Raw genomic sequence first — 19,271 nt, 5'->3', positions numbered from 1 at the left:
TTGGCGGTAGCGGTAGATGCGCGTTAACCGGAAATGGACATGCGCACTGTGGTGCACAGCTCTGTAACTTAGGTTTCATACCACAAACCATGATACACACTCAGAAAACACAAGTATTGTATAAATGCGGGTAAAAAGTGCGGAAAACTCGATGAGAAAAAGTAAACTTAAAAAACTAGTATGTATTAAGTTAAATGCACTATTTCATCATAAGTCAGGACATTGTTTGCATTTACAGTGTGGCTTCACACATGGCCTTAGCATTAGTCACACAGTGAGATGGGTTCATTTATGAAGCTTCAGAAGTGTTTGGCTCTTAAGGTTTGTGTTTGTTATGACCGCCTTGTAAAGTCAGAGCAAGGATGCGTAAGAGTATTTTTGTTTTTTGACTGTCTTTGCAATCTTATATTAGTAGAACTCTCAGGCTGGTCACAGTCATTAAACGCTGCAGATGACTAAAAAGCAAACCTAAATTTAGATATTTAATATATCTATATTCACTTTGATGAAATTTAAGAGTCTATAAATTACCGAAATGACAGCAAGTTGGTATTTCTATTGAAGTTTGATGACACACTGTCCCATGCAAGAGAATGTAACAACTTCAGAAATGATGCCTCTCCAAAGGCTTGTCTGTGAAATAGTCAACTGACTCAGTCTGTCTCCTTGTTGAATCTCTCTTGTTGAGTCTCTCATTTTCTCTAAATCATGCCAACAATAGAGTGTAGAAAACTGTTGAATAAAGTGGTGTTGTTTTTTTAATATCCTTTTGGCTTTTATTGCAGAGCTGTTTTTCTGTGGTATGGCCTTGTCATGGAATACATTCTTGAATGTGCTTGAAGGATATGATATGCTCTATTCAAACTCAAATGATGGATACTGAGGTTTTTAAAAAAGATCCCACACAGATGCCTCTTTCCAAACTGTTTTATTCTGTATCTGGGCAGTACAAGCTCATTAGGTCTGTACTTAAAGCTTTTCTCTGCATTTACATCGGATTCTTTTTGGGTCCTCAAGGTCTCAGGAAAGATTTAAAATTGCATCTTTTTCAGTAGACTTAATAGTCTCTTAAATGATGGTGGTCAATAATACTGTGATTGTGATTTGGTAGATACTCTACTCATGAAATATGTCCTTGTGCAAACTGGCATCGATTCGCTTTTTTTTTTTTTTTTTTTAAAGCTTGGCTTCTGTATTATTGTGGGAAAGGTTAGTGGAATGAATTAAGAGATGGGATGACAAACGCTCCCAAACTCTTCTTATTGCAAGCCATTCTCTGAGAATAACATGCGGCCAGTTAATGCAGGCCTTGAGTGCCATTGTCCACATGAGCGGGAAAATTGGGCCAATGCATTCATTCATAGGTAGACAGATCAATAAGACAGCTTCCAAAACAAACCAGTGGAGAGGTTCTTTTATTCCTCTTGAGTGGGGCCTATTCACAGAGGTCCCTCTCTCTGTAGAGCTGCGTGGAGCTCCGCTTCGAGAAGGAGAGCAGAGACCCCCCACCCTTCGTCCCCGGCACAGCCAAGAAGAACTGAGAAGCTTCTGGAGGGGTGACTCTACAATAGTGGGCTTTCTGTCTGACACAGAATGGTGATCCCACATTCATGGCGATTGTGAGAAGCAGTAGCTATACCTCATGGCTGACCTGACCCTATATCGTGAATGGCCTAAGAGAGAACATTTTACATTGCTTCAAAGCTTTTGACCCATTTTTTTACGTTAATTTTACTTTCTTTTCAATGATACCTCCAAATTACGACAAAGATAAGAAGAACACAACGGGCCCCCGCTGAATTTAGAGCTGCAGTTACAGATGGGTTGACTGAGATCAGCACGCAGCAGTCACCTTAAATGCAATACATGCAATTATCTTTTTTTTTTTCACAATCATTTCCATGACAACAGACAGAAAGTTAGAACACAAAACATTTAAGTGACTTTAGCTGCAGTGGGCTGGCTGACATTTCATTTAGCACACATTCAAAAGAGTTCTTAAATTCTGCAAAAACGCATGAAAGAATTTAGAAAAGAGAAGCACAATGACACAATTCAAAAACTGCCGGTACAATTTTGCTGATAATTGAAATGAATGTGCCGTTCATTGACAGGTAGCCAATATACGAGCAGTTCACAGTGTATTCAAGCTGTGTTTGAGTAATGCTCAGAGAAAACAAAACTCTGAAACTGTATTGAAATATGACAGTGAGAAGGTTATTTTTAATAATGAAAAATGGAGAACACAAGTTGGGATTTTGTTCAAATAATTTTAGACAAATACACAGGGTCAGGTGTGTCATCCAGTGTTACATGAATCTGTCTTGACAAATCAGTTGACATGGAGCATAATACAAGAATCAATTCAATTTTTTTTTTCAATTCAGTTTATTTATATAGCGCCAATTCACAACAAAAGTTATCTCATGACACTTTTCAATTAGAGCAGGTCTAGACCAAACTCTTTAATTAAGTTGTAATACAGAGAACCCAACATTCCCCTTGAGCAAGCACTTGGCGACGGTGGCGAGGAAAAACTGCCTTTTAGAAGGCAGAATCAGAATCAGAAAGCCAAACGACGACGTGACGCTGTAGAAGACCGATTTTATATTTTACTTTGGTCCACGTTATCCCACTGACACACAAACATTTTCTGACCCATCATTCGCAACTCCTGTAGGTGGGAAATATTGGTCATCTATAAAGCTGTCTGTGTGTTATGACCTAATGGAATTAAACGTGCACCAGTTAACAGTGGAACACAGGATGAAATCATAAAAAGATACAAATAAAAAGAAAGAATGAAAAAAAGAATGAAACTGAGATTCTCACCAGACAAAGTACATTTAAATCTCGTCATGGTTAAAATTTGAGGTCCACCGCTTCGTGCTAGAAATATGAAATGGCTGACTGCCCTCGTGGTAATCACCAGTGCTCTTACATTAATTCATTTCCAGATGAACATTGTTCCTTTGGGGTTTCCATGCCTCATTGTTGCAGGCCTTTAATCAGCAGCCTCCTGATACTACAGCACAGACACACTGCTACAGTATAGCTCCTTCAAAAGTGTGTGTGTGTGTGTGCGTGTGTGTGTATCTGTGTATTTAGTGATTAAATGAATTGCTTCTCTTTGATGCTTAGTGTGAACCAACAATGACATTTCTGCCCTTCTTTTAATTTAATATGGATTATATTTTGCATTATTATTCCTAATACACTATCACCTTTTTCAATATTATTGAGGATTAAAGAGAAATGCAATGTGATAAGAGTGCAGCCCTTTTCACAGACAGCCAATGTGTTTCTATCAATTATGTCATATTGTATCATTAAGATGCAGAAGAATATTCACATCAACAGGAGTGAATTTTATATTCTGTGTTTGTACAGGTAATCCATGATTTACAACAAAACCACTCAACTGATTACATTCCAAATTAATTAGCAAAAGCAGCGTGACTATACACAGCTTAATGTCTTTCATGGTAAAAAAGCAGGATTGTAAGCTCACAGAAACCCGACAGATTTTCCAAGGAATCAACACGAATTAATAAATAATTTATATATGTATATATTATTTTATTTTATTTATTTTAACTCTCCTTGTGTCCTATTTCTCTTGATGAAAATCCTACTGAGGATGCCTTCTCAACAATAACAACCAACAGAGTGGACTGCCCCCTAGTGCCACCAACTGAGTGTGACAGTGCAGGGGGGGTGGGGGTGGGGGTGGGGGGGGTAGCCCACTGGCTTTGAGCATTAGTAGAATGCCAGCTTTTCAGTGCCATCCAATCAGAGAGCACCTTGGGTAGCACGTTCACACATCCACTGAAGCTAGGTGGCGAATGCAAATGCTCCGAGATCAAGGTTTCTCCTTGGCAATGGTGCAGCACTTGTTTCTCTCCTTTCATGTCCGAATGATGATGGTGATAATAAGAGGGGAGGACAGGCCTCAGATTGAGCCAAAGGGGGAACGAGCATCGATGGGATCTTTGATATGGAATGCTGCATCATATGATATTAGTGTCATTCATGCTGCAGTTTGATTGACAGTTTATTAGAAAAATTGTGAGGAATGCACCATTGTCTCCATCAATTTTTCATGTTTGAATTGCTGATACTTTGATGCACTTTGGCGAATGTGGTGCTTAAACTAGGACAAAGGAGCTGCAGCCTCCATCACATTTTCTTTGCAGGATTTTTTTTTTTGCCCGCTTTCTATTTCAAAGAGAGAATTAATACAGCAACAAACATATCTTTATAATTGCTTTCTTTGTGGTTCTACATTGGAGCAAATGCACTTACATAAACACACACTCCCGACTGAAACCTGCAACATTTTGCTTCAGGGATCCTGTTGTTCTGCGTGCCTCCGGTTCAACAGACTTAATTTTCAGTGTTATATTTCATTAAGCTGATGATGCACATTGCATTCGCGGAGCACTTCAACCTCCAGGTCCTCACACAGATTGTTGGAAAGCCAGCCTGCGTTCCTAATTAAGACAATGCAACTGCGTACTGCTTTCAGGAAATGTAAAACTGATTGGAATGAAGGCAGCAAATTCAGATCATTACTCTGGATATAAATAGAAATGTATTTTAAGCCTGTCACTTGTACCTTAAATACCATAAATGATTTCTGCATGCCTGTGAATACTTTCCTTATAGATCAGTTCTGGTGACACTGATGTACGTGCAGTGTGAATGTAGTGACACTTCTTTTGGAACATGTTTGAGAATAAAGCATTGTGTTTGTGTTTCACTAACTCTTGGTGGCACAGTGTGTGACATTATAGGGTCATTTCAGCAATAATATCCAATTTCACCATGTTGGGTCAAACAGGATATACCCAAGGAGCTACACAAAGGTGTGTTTTTTTGGTTTAAAGCAAAATTTAGCCAGGCTTTGTGCATTTCCTGAGATGTGAGTTGTGTTGTGTTATAATAAATAGCCAAATTCAGCAACAAAAGAACATGAATAATTGTGCTTGAGGTCACTTCCATAAACTCAGTAATCCTGTCAATCCTTCAGTCAGGATTCAAACCATGACCTTGTTCAGAGAGTTAATTTGCTGTTCGATCCCATTTGTGTGTGAGAAGGACACATATTGACACCATGTTGCTTCAAATGACCCCTGACCTCTCGCTGTGACCTGTTGGATCACATGCCGTCCGCCGAGGAAGGCAACTGGAGTCATTTAGGGAAGTCCCGAGGGAAAGTGGCCCCTGGACATCAGGTCCCAGCTTGTCTTGATGCAGAAACACACACACATACTGCAGTTCAGGTCTCTTCTTCTACACTATTGGCTGGGGAGACTTGGAAGTGAACCTAAAAAGAGAAATAGCTGTTTTTGACTGAGACATGGAATACATATTTATGTTGTATAGTGGATGTTTTTGCAAAAGACAAAATTATTTGTGTGTGTGTGTGTGTGTGTGTGTGTGTGTGTGTTTTTCATGCTTTATTTTTTTAAGTCTGCTCCATATACACTCAGGAGACTGGGGGATAAAAACTGAAAGCTAACTTTTTTTCCATCTGTAATATTTCACTCAAGAATATGAAAAATGAACAGCTAAAGAAAAAAACATAGCACACTTTCATCATTATCAATTTTGTTTCTAATGAAAGACTGAGAATTATATATCACTTTTAGCACATTAGGGGAGAATATAACATAAAAAAGCTCAAATCCTTTTGAAGGTATTTCTTTTATTCTTCCTACAAAAAGACTATTATCTGATAGTGGCGAATGCATATTAAACAAGAAAAGCAACTATCATTCATCTTCTACAATGCATAGCTGTAAATTATAGCATTATCTCTGCTGGCATAGAGGGAAGAAGGGGAAGAAGAAAGAAGGGCTGAGGTAGAGATGAGGGAGGGTGAAAATAAAGAAAAGGGTGTGGAAAAAAGGACAAACCCATACACACACGCACACACACACACACACACATTTCGGCCTGAAGTCAATGAGAAAGATTATGCTTGGCCTTATCCAGTAGGGCCTGTCAGATTTATTTCCAACATCAAGGGACTCTCTGCTGTCTCCAGCCCCATCCATCAGTGCCCTGTCTGGGTTTCTGTGTGGTCAGAGTCCTGGATGGAGCCACGGAGTGGAGAGCTAAAGGACGGCGAAGGAGGTCTGTGTGTGTGTGTGTGTGTGTGTGTGTTGGGGAGGGGGGTATCTGAAGCAGGGGCGGTTGCCAGGGCACACAGGCCCGTGGCATTCTCCACCGTCTGGCATCCCAGGGTGCAATAGGAGCACTAGTGCTCAGTAAGTCACCAGTGGAGGTGAAAAACGCTGTCACAGAGATGAAAGGGGGCTCCCCCCCACCACCCTCTGATCTGTGAGAGAAAAATGAAAAAAGGCAGATGAATATGGGAAGAGAGGGAGAGAGCTAGAGAGAGTTTTAGAGAGTGTAAAATCGCTCTCACTGTATTTCATGTCAATATGTCTCACATTTGAAATCCTTATTATAGATTGGGTGTGGAAAAAAGGGATGTGCTTTCATTGTTCAGGGACATGTCCCCTCACACACACCACACGCACACACACACACACACACCATTCCACTCGCCCGGGCGCCTGTGCCACACCACCCACCCCTGTCGTTCTGCACGATGTAACCTAGCAACTATTTAATTAAAATAGCATCAGCGAGGATAGAAGCTTTTTTCCCTCCCTTGCAAGGATTTCCTCCAATCTCAGTGCTTTTCAGCACACCATGAATCAAAACTGACGCTATGTATGCCAGTGTATTGTACTTGTCACGTCCCCACATTCTTTGTTTCTACATTTGCTTGTTTCCGCAAAACGTACAGCTGGCATCACTGACACCTGATTGGTGGGATGCACTTGATGTCATATATCAGGTGTGCAGGCACTACATCTATGCTTTAACTGGCCGGAGATTTAATGCAGGACATTATTATGCCACAGAGTTGTACAAGCAAGGCCATCACCTCTCTGTCCTTCAAAGTAGTCTATCAGGAATAATAGAATACCACCTCTTCAAGCTCTTACACTCCTCCTCCTGTCCCCCCCCCCTTCTGCCTCCTTTTCTCTTTGTATGCCAAATCACAGCACCCTCTGTTTCGACCTAAAAAGAGGCGCCTCTTACCATGCTCTACATGTGTGCCAAGCTTGGGCAATGCGGAGCAATTAGAGGAAATGTGAAGCAGCTCCACATGTCAGTGTACATCGGACTCACTGTCACTCAAACCACATCCATGACTCCTCTGCACTGAGAAACAAACAATCTGGTTCAGGGCTGTCAAAACAGAAGGCCTGATCTCTATTTCTTTCCCTCTGCCTTCCTGTCTCTTATGCTCTTTCTGCAGCTAATGGATACCCTGATGTGTCATAGAGCAGTGAAGTTATCTGTCCTTTCATGATTTCCGGCAGTGAAACGTTCTGTATAGGACAGGTGCAGCAGAAGGATACACATAACTCTTTTCACTTGCCCTCAATAGGCAGACCTCTGTCATTACTTAAGAAGCAGCACAGTGAAAGTCATGGTAAATGGCTTTAATGATTCTCCCTCAAAATGGTTACATTATAGGGCTGACCTCCACTTCAAGCACATTCAAGCTTTCCACCAAAAATTACATATTTCCTTATGTCTCTCCATCCCTCTTTTCTCGTGCACACTATTTCCATTTCTGCAAAGCTGCATAACCACTCCAGACGCTGCAATTCAAACGCAGACATTTAAGACCAGCCATAGAGGAAAGAGTTAAGAAATGTAAAAGGATAAAATCACATATGCACTTCTATCTAATAGACACTGAGAAAATCATTTTAAACCCAATTTAAAAGCGTGGTGGCATTGGACCATTTAGTATGATCTCTTCAATAAAAACTATCAATGGATGAAAATCCTCTTAACTTGAAGAATATATTCAAATTTGAGCATGCATCTGACTGCCTTGCATTTGACTGAAGGCCAAACAGATGTGGATTTTTTTCATATGTCTCTTTGCTTAAAATTTTGATTTAAAAAGCTATAGATTTTGCAATCTTTAAAGCTATGCCTTTTTTGAGGACAGTTTTACTTACATTGAAAAATTAACAGTGAACAGTTGCTTCTTCTTGAGCTGAAGAAAATGGAGGAATACTGTAAACACAAATGTGAGATTTAAGAAATGTGAAATTTTTGTTTACAGCAATTATCCTTTAGGTGAAAAAGAAAACAATTAAGTTGTTAAAAATGATGGTTAATGGTCTGCAACTATATAATGGTTTCTACCTAAACCGTCACCCATTCATACACACACACACACACACACACACACACACACACACTGATGGCAACAGAGCTGCAATGCAAGGGGCTGTCCTGCACATCGGGAGCAACTTGCCCAAAGACTCTTCAACATGTGGACGGGAGGAGCCACAGAGATCGAACCGCCAACGCTGTGATCGGTGCGCGACCTGCTCTCCCTCCTGAGCCACAGCTGTCACATACACGTTAATGCAATGATAATGTGTTAACCTTCAAGGGCAAATGTAAAATATTCCCTAATTTTCATAAATGTACATATGCAATATGTATCTCTAGGATTAATTCTGTAATCATCTGAATTCATCATTGCCTATAGCCCATATAGCCTATGTAAATCTTTTAGAGTGTGTTCGCACATTGATTTGCATAATGGCACATGATTTTGACAGGCAGGAAGAGGGAGAGGGACCCCTTGACATTTTTATAATGGCACTTTACAGGGTGGACAAGGCTGGGGGTGGGATTGGATATGGGCGACAGTGCTGTTGGAACAAAACATAAGATGTAACACTCGTGATACAAGACAGTCACCTACAGTATGTTCTGTTATACACAGTTTCACACAAAAGTAAATGTGGACAGATTGGAAATGCATGGAGGGTGTTGCCAAAAACAAATAATTTATATGTTAATATTACTCCGATGTTCAATAAAATGAATGAAAGTTTGGCTTTGTTGAAGCCTTTGAGGATAACATAACCTTAAAGCTGCTCAAAACTCCAAGTGGCTATTCAAAACTGCACATAAACTGATTGATGGGGAAAAGTAGAGCAGTGTATCACATCTACACTGGGTCACATCCTCTGAGAAATTCATGTAGATGCTCTAGAAAATAATTTAAATTCTTCAAAGATGACAATTTCATATTTCAGGCCTTGTGGTAATTCTCTCACAGGCCGTAACCTCGCAGCATTTAACCTAATTTAGTTTAAAATAGTTTTATACATATCAGCATTTTTTTTTAAATCAAACTTGCAACTTATTTTCCTCCTCGGTGACATCATTCAAACTGATCCTAGTAAACGTGTCCCTTGTCGATACCAAAGAGATTGATAGAGGCCCATATCACAGAATGGGGCATGTACTGCCGCCACAGAGGACTGTGGGAGAGGCCACCAGCAAATTAAAAGGTCACGCACTTTGATGACATTCCCTTTGCTCTGACACACGCCCCTACGTCTTGTGTGAGTGACACGTGCAACAATGCGGGGTTTTTCTTCCTTTCTTAGCCAAACAGCTGAGACAATGCTGCTGCCCAGGGCCATATGCTGTGTCTATGGCCATCCACAAGTCGCCCCATCCATTCGTCTGTGGGAACGCCGGGTAGACAGAAAGGTTTGTCTGGGCTGAGACCCTTAAAAGATCTGCAATAATAATTTTTTGTCATATAGTCTGGGGCATGACAAGCACAGGAGCGCCAATAAACAGGAGTCAACATGTAGCTGGTTGTGAGAAAGTGAATCAGACAGGTTTGTTTCCACCACACTGAGACAGTAGAGCCTGCAGCTAGATTCTCGAGATTCTTAGATAATACAGGTAATAATAATATTGATTTAGCACAGTTCTTGATCGGTTTTTGTTAATAACAAAAAATATACGCAATCTGCACACTTTGTTTTGAGTTAGTTAATGCAGGCTAGTGGTGCACTTGGGGTGTTTTTAAGAGTATCTTATTATACAGCAGTAAGATGGAGGCGGACTTGAGCAATCTCAACTTGAGGTAATTCCCAAAAAATTATTTCCATACTGTTCCCAGATGCATCTGTTGTGTTCTGCACTCTTGAGCCCCTATTTTTAAAACTGGTCGCATATCCGTCTCACTAGATGCCTCAAATCCCTGTCATCCTGACATGCATACACACACTCACACGTACACAGACACTTCATTAAAATGCATAAAACCCTCACTCGCGCACACACACCCCTGCTGCATGCATTAATTAGCACGCTGGTAACAAGCTAGCCTCTCCATTCACACCCTGAGCCTCTTTCATTAGCATGACAGTGGCTAGCAGCGGCCAGGGGCCCATAGGCTGCAAGGTTCTCTCCTTGGGGCCCCTGATTAAAGGGAGAACCCCTAGGACGCAAAGCTCTCGATTCCTTTCATCATTGCACCCATGCGGCGTCTCACGGATGATCCCCGGACCGCAAACTGTCAAGTATACCTGTTTCTATGGGCCCGACCCCCTTTCCATCTCTTTGACTCTGTTCTCCATCTCTCCACACCCCATCCTTCCTCAACTCACTCTGACCCACTCCAGTGTACTTTCTTCCATCTCAATCTAATTGTCGCCTCCTATCTCTCTCTAGACCCTTATGGGCTTCTTTTTTTTCAATACAGCTCCTAATACATGTATGCAAAAGGGGGAGGCCTGGTTGGTGTCGGTCTTCTCTTTGCACATAGATGCAGATCACACAGGCGTACTATTTCAGGTCGGCTCTTGGACTCACAATTGCAGCCCCAGGTGACCTGGCGAAGGGTGCTCATTCTATAAAGGCTTATCCTTATTTCTCACCCCTATAGAAACCACCTTTTTCCTTCTCAGCGGTGAGTGATCTGGACCATCTTACACCTGACGTACAGGGCAGCTATCATCTCCACCCATCAGGGTCTCCCTCCATCCAGCCTAGATTTCAAGGCAAAACGTCTCATTAGCTGTGGTCCTTGAAAGAAGGGCACTCAATTTCAAATTCAGTTACACATTCCCTTTGAATGGAACGTGGAAGCAAAGGAGAAGGAGAGAGGGAAGACATGGGAGATGGTCTCAGTCGAAGGCTAGGGCCTTGGACCCAGAGGGAGGGAGAGCAGAGAGGGGAATAAGGTCTGCTGAGGCAGCCATAATTTCACGCCATCATTACCTCTATGGGCTGGAGAGTTATGCTAATGCCATTTCACTGAAGAAGTGCTGGACAAAAAGGGGTTTAGAGGGTCAGAAAAAAGCTGTGTAGATGCTTGGCCATGGCACAGGCATGATTTTTTCCATCACTGAACATGCATGTCAGTATCTGGTTTTCAATTTGTTGAATTTGTATCGTAGAATAATTTCCACACAAACTCACAGGCCATTAAGGTTATTCACATCTGTGCTCTTCTTTGATGTGTCATATGATCACCTGGTGTAAGATTATAAAAGATCTTCTCCACACATGTATTAAGGCAGACATAAAAATCCTCTTATGTGGGTCAGACATGTTTTTTTTTAACCACGTTAAAACCCTTAAAATGGAACCTATTTCTTTGGCCTGATCGAAAAATCCAGAATGTATGAATATGCAAATATCTTTAATTTCACAAGTTTAAATATTCTCAGTGTATGTGCACTGGAACTTTCAAGTTTCCACATCACACTTTTGTATGCTGAATATTGGAGAAGGACGTGCAAACTTGTGATGGTGAGATTTACACTTTCAGCAAGGAATGTGAAAACAGCCTCATAGTGTCAGACTCTGCTTATACAACATCCCACACAGTGAAGCTTGGACATTCGACTGTCAAATCAAGTCATTTTTTTCCATATAGTGCCAAATAACAAGTTTTTCATGACGCTTTTCATACAGAGCAGGTCGAGATCACGCTCTTTAATTTACTTGACTTGCCAACAGTACAGTGGAAAAACAGTTTAAACAAACAGAAACAAGCTACCTATTCACCCATCTGCCTTGACCGGTTGAGTTAAGAGAGAGAGAGAGAGAGAGAGAGAGAGAGAGAGAGAGAGAGAGAGAGAGAGAGAGAGAGAGAGAGAGAGAGAGACAGTTTAGAGAGACTCTAAATGACTAAATATTTCCACTGTGTCAGACATAGAACAAAGACTGAACCTGACCAGAAACTCAGTTGTCGCGGACTTGCAGTAGAAACAGGAAGGCACAAACTGACGTGGCTGCCCAAAGAGGAGTGTGTTTGCGGTCACTGCTCATCGAGGGGGGGTAGAAGCACAAAGTCATTTTCTCCCCTATTGTGAGAAGTTCTGATTGGCAAGAGAAGAGAAACAGCCAATAAAAATAACAAACTTCTGATTGTTAACCCCAGAAGTTCTCATAGGTAAAGAGACAAAAGCTGAGCTGTAAGATCCCAAAAAAACACAGAGAGGAAAGACACAAAATCTTACCTAAACTGACTCCTGACATCCATTTTCTCACCCCCATGACAATGCATTTGTCAAGCCAGTCAAAACTCCATCATAGTTTGACACCAGTCAAGACAGAGGTGAAAATCAGATTTGGCTCAACTGGGTGATCCTTTCCTCTTCCCCTACAGAGCTGAGAGCTTAGGTGATGTCTTGCTAAGCTCTATGGCAGACCAAGATTGGTCTAGGCTGAGTGGTGTAAGATTCATGATCTGGACCCCAAACAGCTCCAGGACAGCCCTCCTGGATCTCAAGAATGCCGGTCCAAGAACCTTACAACGTGGCAGCCACATACAGCACTGTCACTCACTAATGATGGTTGTATGGCAGCGGATACATGCAGCAGGGGGCAAGCTGACTTCTCCTAACGAGGAACTGTCTCACAGAGAGACGGGTCAGGGGTGTAAGGGCCAGGCAGATATCATAACATAACACATCACACAGATGAAGAAAATGTCGTGGTATACCCCTCCAGCCAGAGAGGAACTAATAATTAGGATTAGTTGATGTTACTAAAAGCAGGCAGGGGGTGCTGGCATCCTGCAGGGTTTCATAGTTAATGACCAACACGCAGCAGCAAAGGGGTTGCAGTGCAAAAATGTGGGTATCGATTTCACTGACCTTTCAGTGATTCCTCATTCTGACCTATCGATCATGACACCTATTGATCTACCTTTCTGCTGTGTTCTGTTGCACCTGTGGGCATCAGAGGTTAGATCAGTGGTTGAAGCTTGCACCGTGGTGAGATAGAAGGGGGTGGATGGATAGTTATCATCAGGACCACCTGTCACTCCTTCAGCCTTCCTCGACAACCTCATCAGAACTCTCGATGAACACCGTGGGGGGTCAGGCCATGGTAACAATAAGCCAGTTGAAAGGATAAGGACATAGTCAGAAAGGAAATAGGCTATGACAGGTTTTAATGAAAATGGCAAAAGCCCCAGTGACAATATCAGGAGAATGCAATTCTTCCATCTTATTAATTCAGCAACACCTTGATATTGATCATGCAGATGGTGAAGGTGTTTCTGCCAGTTTACTCAGTATCTTTATGTTCAAATTTTAAGCTTCAGAAACTAGAAAGCACACATTACAACATGGATGCTGTGCAGACCAGTCATGTGATTGCTTTTAATTTCACACAGTGCAGAAATGATAAGAGATGTAATAGATAAAGGAAAGTCCAGAGATTCACCCAATGGAATAAAATATTTATAGTGAATGCTTCAGTGAAATGCGTTTTGGGTAAACCTATGGAACCTCAGTTAGGGAGGATGGGATTATTTCCATGATGCAGCCCCACTTTGTGATTTAGGCCAAATTTAGGTGTGCATTTTCACACAAAAATCTTGCTTGCGTAGCTTTAGTTTTTATCAAAAAACCTGTTTCAACTATTTTAAGAACAGAAAAAGGCCTGGATAATTCTCCTTGATGTTTATTTGAAGCGATGTGATTTCTATGCATCTCCTGAATAAAGCTATTCATGTCAGACTGTTGCCTTGAATTCATTTGTCAAATGAAATTTGATTGCCTGTCATGGAGCCAGAATTGAGTACTAAAGGATGTCTGCACTCTTTTTTTTCACTCAATGCATGACATTTGGCTTCACTTTAAGCATGTTTTACTCACTATATTTCTTAGCTTTTGCACAACCAAGTGCCACTCAAGATAATGCCATACATTAAGTAGATGATTTGATTTTCAGGGAAAAGAGTGCTCCTCACCTCCAGACACTGATACATATTTGTGTGCATGGTTTAATATATTGGCTGTCAAAAGCAAATTTCTCCCTCCTTAAGACATTTCTCATTGCTGCAAATTGAACTGTGCCACACAGACAAGGAGTGCAGAGAAAGTCACACAAAAATGGTGAAAGCTGGAGGAAACTGTGCTGAAACTGCACCAGGCAGCTGCTGTCTGTTAGCAGTACAGAAGGGTGAGCACTTATGCCCTACGGCACACTGCAGGGGCTAAAACGTTCCTCCACATCTACGCAGGCAGCTAAGAGACTGGAGGCATACATGGGATTACATCCTGTGCTGTTGCCCTAGGCAGTCACTGGGAGAGGCCCCCACACATACAGTAAAAACAGACGCAAGTACATGCAGTGTAGTGGCGGTGAGGTGCAACCACATGCATGCTCACAAACAAACACAATTGCAAAATTGTATTTGTCCTTTTTTCTGAAACACACATACACACACACGCACACACTGATTTCTTTTTTTAATGAAAAACTTCATATTGGTCTCTTTCCTGAGGCAGTCAGCAGGTTACAAACTAAAAGAAACTCTCAGAGGACGCAATGAGTCTGTGAGCCCTAAACAATCTTCATCAGAGGAACAGTTGATGTAAATTGTAAACCATCATTTAAATATTTTTTTAAATCTAAATTATCAGGTGTACAATTAGAAGAGTTACTATGTCTGCAATACAGAACAGTGTTGTAGAGCCCAAAGTGAAATATCTCCTTCTTTTACTATTGAGACCAACACCACACACAAAAACACACAAACACATCTATGCCCCCCCCCAACACACACACACACACACACACACACACACACACACACACACAGACACAGGAGGATCTCTGTGGTGAGCAGATGAAAGTATCTTGCCTGCACTCTTCTTAGCATTGAGCAGTAGGACTCGGGGGTGTTCTCGACACTCTGGTACATATACAACACTCCCCAGACACGCACAGAGTAATGTCTACTACCGCATATTCAGGTACAGAAGAACTTACTCTAGTACTGAAAGGTCAAGAAGGTGCTCCAGTTACTAGTTCAGTCTGGAGAGAAAATACAGTTCAGTATCTTAAGAATAAATTCATTATATAAGTAACTGTTTCCAGCAGACCATGAGATTAAACCTAGAGTAAAGTTTAAATTTTTTTAACTGTGATGTCAGGTACAAGTTCAGTATTGCACATATTTGAAATCAATCCCCATTCAGGTTTAGGTTAGTTTATGCTTCACCTTACACCTTCTGATGTGGTCTCATCCCAGCTCAAAGAGAGATATAAAAAGAAATGTCAGAAACATTTCTCTTACGCTTTCAACCCTTGTGCCCATTAACAGTTAGTGCTTGGAGTAATTGTGATTTGAATGTAACCCCAAATCTGTTTAATGAGAGCAATGATCCATGGAAGGAGCACAGGTAAAGTGCTTTTAACGAGAGGGCCCTTATTTTACCAGCCAGAGAGGAGCAGAAGAGGAGCGGAGCTGCTATTTCACATTCAGCTTCAAAGCAGCGCTTCAAATTGTGCAGACGAGACTTCATTTCCTCTTATCTGGCAGTGTATAGGTCCTCCAGAGTGAGAGTGCACGGAGTGCAAATGTGAGGGAATGGTGGGTGAAGATGTATAGAGCACACACCACCACAGAGAGACGGCAAGGCTCAAATTAGCTGAATATGATGAGGAGAAATGGAGGAAGTTGTTAGACATTACAGCTGCATGCTCTGGAGTGTGGGCTCTAGTTATGTCCTCCTCCAGACAGACCTTGAAAGATACTTTATAGTGGGGGAAAGTCCAAACTATTCATTTCACAGGGACTCTGCTTGTACTGGTACTGCACAGACTCCAATAACTGCCTTGGCTCAGGGTTCTGCTTTGAGTTTTTCAGGTGTCTTATAGCGCCCTAATAAACACATTTTGTATGTTTATTGGATATTTTGAAGGGAAAGGTCAAGGAGGGGCTGCTATCATTGAACTGAAGAAAACTGTATAACAGCCTACCTTTGAAGTAAATGTAAAAGTGAGGTGAAATCCAAGGTAAAAGGGAGAAAAGTGTTTATACAGTCACCCAAAGAAATTGAACATTCTTTCTATACTTTCTATTTTTATACATCAAAAAATACACTTACATAGTGTACATTATTCATATAATACACTTTGGCCACATTGTGGTAAAGTTTAAAGTTCTCAAAGGCACTGGCTGTTAAAATGTACCAAACCTTCATTTAAATCCATTCCTCAATGCACTTTTTCTTTAACAGTTTGCTTAATAGTAAGTCTGACACATCAGTCTGGTTTGGTTTAGTTTATTCCATACCTACAATAAATGGTTCAAATAAAGTAAATCAGGTAAATTTAGTGGCATTTTAGTAACCAAATGAGAACTTAATTTCATTTGCTTTGCATTTGTGGTCACTTTACCTGGTGAGTGCAGTGATTTTCCTCACTGCAAAATCAAAAGCTGCCACCATTAACCAGTAGTAATAAACAAAGTCTTGAAATACACTGCTGTGACTGTGGCTGCAGTTGCTGCAACTAAAAACTCATCTTAATATGTCATTCTAAGATAGATTTTGAGTATGCACTGTATGCAACTGTGACTTCATTTATGACAAATGTACCATAAATACCACAAATTCAACAAGTAAAAAATGAGCAAAATCCACTGATTGCAAATTTATTAAAAAAAAACAAACAAAAACAAACAAACAAAAAAAATCAGGTGTGAACGTTGCATCACACTAAACAGAAAGAGAACTGCCTTTTTAATCAAAAACGTGCACCACTGAACTCAGTTCTATAAATTACAGAGGAAAAAGCTTTTAATGGAACAGAAGCTTAAGGCAAAGTGACCCAACCTGGAGGAAAACTGACAACCCTGACTGACCTGGAAACAGTGTCCACCTTTTTTGTGCCACAAGCGAGTGAGTGATATAATAATAAAATATGTGAACACATCAAGAATAGCTGTCTTCTCATCTGCAATGTTTGGGGCCAAAGAATAGATTACCACCTCTTTTAAGTTTCATGATTAAACTCCTGTATGTGGAACATGTTAACTTTAAGGGCAGATACGAGCAAAGTCTGAGAAGACAATGAAGGCTCTAATACAATCCAGTAACAATTTCAATTTGTCTTAATACAATACGACCGAACTAACTATTTTAGCTATCACTGTCAGTGAATATCGTGGCATGGAGGCATAAAAGGTGAAATTTAAACTGGCATGTGTTTGCATGCCTTAACTGCAGTCAAGGTGAGTACAAAAGTCAACTGTAAAGCGTAGTTGCTGCATGTGCGTTTAAGAGAAAGAATGTTCACGTGTGTAAATGGGCTTCAGAGTATCTTCGCGTTTTTGACTTTGGAAAAGGGAACTAAACTGGAGCAATCTAGACACCAGGGACTGTGCTTTAGTGGGTAAGGCACATAAAAATATATATTTTGTCAGTAACATCCATGGTTAAATCTCCTGGTGTTCCATTACCCAGTGATAGAAATCCTAGTGAAGGACTACAGCCAACTTGAATGCCCCCTCCTCAACCCCCCCACCCATACAACAAAGCATCCTGGACTAGAGAAATACTGCAGGAAACCTTTGAGGTTGGATTGAATGAATGAAAAAAAGAGAAAATGTCACCAATTCCATCTTCGAAGATTTCAGATAGAGAGTCTGACAATGAAAGTACATCAAAGGGAAATGCAGACCCCACAGTCTTCAAAAGGCACTGCGAGCAGCACATTCAGGGTTATTAAATAGTTGAATATTGACAGGGTTTTTCCCATTTGAGGTGAACGGCACCTCAGCTATCTCCACTGATCCAACGAGACCGGCAAGCACCGCAGAGCGTTCTCCACCTCCCAGCCATTCACACCAGCCTTAATTGACAGGCAAAACCCTACAACCCCCCCCCCCACACACACACACACACACACATATACACACACACACACCTCCTCCCTGCTAACTTTGCCCACTGGACCGAGCTGTTGCTGAGCCAATCTAGGGAGGTTTTGTTTGCTGAACTCCGATACGTCCTTCAGCACTTTGGCCCCATTCATCTCACCAAACAATCCCCTAAGAATTTAACTGGTGGGCAAACACAGAGCACATGGGTAATGACGGGGGCACCTTGGCTGTCTGTGTGAATATTTACCCTGTCATCAAAGAAGGGGCATGCATATAAATCTATGCATGCACTCCCAAAGTTCAGGTTCAGGCTTTGGGAGTGCAGGAGGCGAAGAAAGAGAGACAGCAAGTCAATAGTCCGCAGATCTAACAGTCTATGGAACGTGATAGAGCTTTAAACCTATGGAATATGATAGAAAATTAGCTTGCTTTGTAACTCTGCAGGCACGCAGAGGTTGTTTAAAATGTCAGATCCATGAATAAATACATTTGAAAATAAAATGGCACCCTCCCACGCGTCAGGGCCATTCGACAAGAAATTTGTGGAAATGCTGGAGTGCATCCAAACCACTTTTCTTTTTCTTTTTTTTTTAGATCTAAAGGTTTTGTGTCCTCTTCCTGCGTTGAAATTGAAACAAAGTTTTGCTCTGAGTTCTGTAAAAAGTTGTGACCTTTTCCACAATATTCTATTCTGTTGTTTAACACCTGACAAACCATCCCTATTCCATTGTTCAACACCTGATAAACTCAATTCGTAAGGGCCAGGAAACAATTCTGCTAAGGAGAGAAACAAGAAAATAGCTGCAATCAGCCACTAGATTGCAATGTTTTGTCTGCGATTTGGAAGAGTGGAGAGATTCTATCAGCCTAGTTCTTGTGGCTGATATGCTACTGGTAATATGTTCAGCCTTGGGATGAATAGACATTTTATTGAAACTTTTATACATAGCACTCAGGAGCTAGCATGGTCTATTAGAGACAAACAAAGCGTGCTTCTCTATTTTTCCACATGTAAAAATTTCAATCCCTGCCAGTGTTCTTCTTTTTTTCTTCTTCTTTATCATTCCCTCTCAACCTTGAGCAGATTGTAGCCAAACCTGTATTTTTGTGTTGGAGAAAAAAACTCAATTTAAATGCAATTAATGAAGAAGAAATGAGATGATGTTGAATGGGAAGATGTGAAGTCATTTCTCAAATAATAAAGACATAAATG

The sequence above is a fragment of the Scatophagus argus genome, chromosome 4 (assembly GCF_020382885.2).
Source record: "Scatophagus argus isolate fScaArg1 chromosome 4, fScaArg1.pri, whole genome shotgun sequence".
Classification (NCBI taxonomy): domain Eukaryota; kingdom Metazoa; phylum Chordata; class Actinopteri; family Scatophagidae; genus Scatophagus; species Scatophagus argus.
This window is presented reverse-complemented; position numbering follows the sequence as displayed.